Genomic DNA, 2,482 nt, shown 5'->3' with positions numbered 1-2,482 from the left:
TTTCCTTTAGCTAACCAATGAGTGTTTGCGTTCTATGACTCATCCAATCACACTAGTTTTCAATAGATGTGGATGGAGCCAATGATCTGCATTGGATGGAGCACATGACGGGAAATAAATATTTAGAAACATTAAACCAAAGCCAAGAGTAACGAGTAACGTTTGTTTTAAAAATGTAAGGAATTGAAAGTACAGATACTGGTGTGAAAATGTAATGAGTATAAGTCAGAAGTAGGAAGAAAAATAAGTAATGGAGTAAAGTATAGATACCTAAAAACTGTACTTAAGTACAGTAATGAAGTATTTGTACTTTGTTACTTGACACCTCTGCACTACAAGCACATGCAGACAGATACAGACTAGAAAACAAGCACTCAGAAAGAGTGAAGGCAGAACTTAAGGCTGAAAAATCAGAGAGTGGAGTTAAACAGCTCAGCTCAGTAAAAGTTCAGCACATTCAGATGAAGTCTAGTAAAATATCAATCTAATTTGAGGTATTCCAGTGTGAGAGACCAAACTTAGGATAAAGATCTGATTTTATGATACCGTAAATCCTCTAATATAGGCCAGGGCCTTTATTTCACTCAGGTGCATCTTGGTCCAGGCCATTATTGGAAGGAGAATTAGAGGCAGGTCTCTATTTCTATTTGATTAAAACAGACGACCAGTGGAATGAATAAAAACACATTTTGTGTCTCTTTAAACCTATAAAATACTAAGTTCATTTATTGAAAAAGTACAGTTACCATAACGGTATATAGAACATTATTCAGATACATAAAAAAAAAAAAAAAAAAAAAAAAAAGGGACAGAATGGAATCTTCGCCAAACTGACTCGTGAAACAAAGTTTTTAAATAAATTAATGGAAACTGTTCTGCCATCACAGCAGGTCATAAAAACCAAACAATCCGGCCTCCTGTCTAAGGATGGGACTTCTCATGCTAACGGCTTGGGTTCGTTAGCAAACACTGCCCCCCTGTGGTACTTGCATGTTACTATCAAAGGTTGCTGAGGACCACCCAGGAACATCGTTGGTTCCAATTATAGCCTCGGCCTGTATACGAGTCCGGCCATTATTTACCTCCGCCGACAGCAAAACCGGCCATTATTAGAGGCCCGGCTGCTAATGGAATACAGGCCAATATTAGAGGATTTACGGTAAGTGTTAAACTTCAATACAAAAAAGCTTAAATAAAAAATAACGTGGACTTGGAAATACTGAGCAATTAAAATCCATCACTCTCCATTTATGTAACTGGGGTGAATGGTTGAATACTTTTTTCCCAGGACAGTTTGCCGTTGTCGGCAGGATCTCCTCAATCAGTTATGACAGAAGTGTCTGATTAGCAGGGATTAATTCAAGCCCTCCGTGAGGCAGACACCCTGTCTACTCTTAGGCTAGGCTTAAAACGTTCCTTTTTGATAAAGCTTCTAGTTAGACTGGCTCAGGTTATCCTGATACTTTTACTCAAGTACTACTATAGAGTACTTCGTCCATCACTGCTTCCTGAAGATCAGACATGATGTCAGACACCATTTCTGTCTTTCTAGCATCCACATTAGAAGGAGCCTTTTTCAGCCAGCTGAGCAGCAGTGAGCAGAGGGCTACTGTAACTCCATTATGGTCAGTTTAGTCTTAAACACAAGCAGGAACTTTGAGACGTCCTCTGGAGCCTCTGCTGCAGAAGCGCTTCCATGGAAAACCACGTCTGTATTAAAGCAATAAACCTGGAAAACCTGGAAAATCCTTGATGCAAGAAAATCAGCCTCCATGAGGAGGTCAAAGGTCGTGATGTTGATTGAAGGAGCATCAGGAACCACCTTTAGTTTTAGGAAACTTTTCTGTTTTTAAAACTCCTTAAATTATTCTAAAGTTATTTTAATAATCAGTTTCTTTCCTTTAAAGCTGATTTATTTCCACATCTGAAAGCCGGAGGAGTTTGTTCATTCTGCCGCTCTTTGTTCCGGTCTTTTTGTCTCTCATGGGGGTCTGCCTCCTTCATCTTCCTTTAGGCCTTGTTCTTTTCTTAATAATTCTGATAAAGCAGCAGGAGAGGAGACAGAATTAGCATTAAAAAGCAACAGGCTGCTCAGATAAGATGATGCTACATTCCTTTTCTTGGTCCTTTCTGCTTGTTTCTGATCTAATAACGTCTCTCCTGGTGGATTCTGTGGCACCAGTTCATGAGAACAGCTGGGATTATATCCAAACAGAAGGAATCCAGTTTATTCCAGTTTCCGCTCTGATGGGCTCCTTTCATTCCAGTACCACCCAGTCCTGGAATCACTCAGGTTCCCGTTGGGAAACGTTTTAGATGTTTTTCTCCTTCCCTCCATTGGCTGCAGAGAGATTGATGGAAATAAGCTTTTTTATTATTTTCACACCCTTTATTTCTCCTTAAACTGAGTTTATTTGTTGGGAATTGATGCTGGACTTTAACTCCTGACAGTGAATATCTCTGTCAGCAGGAGGGGATTGAT

The sequence above is a fragment of the Cyprinodon variegatus genome, unplaced genomic scaffold (assembly GCF_000732505.1).
Source record: "Cyprinodon variegatus isolate N-32 unplaced genomic scaffold, C_variegatus-1.0 Scaffold479, whole genome shotgun sequence".
Lineage (NCBI taxonomy): Eukaryota > Metazoa > Chordata > Actinopteri > Cyprinodontiformes > Cyprinodontidae > Cyprinodon > Cyprinodon variegatus.
This window is presented reverse-complemented; position numbering follows the sequence as displayed.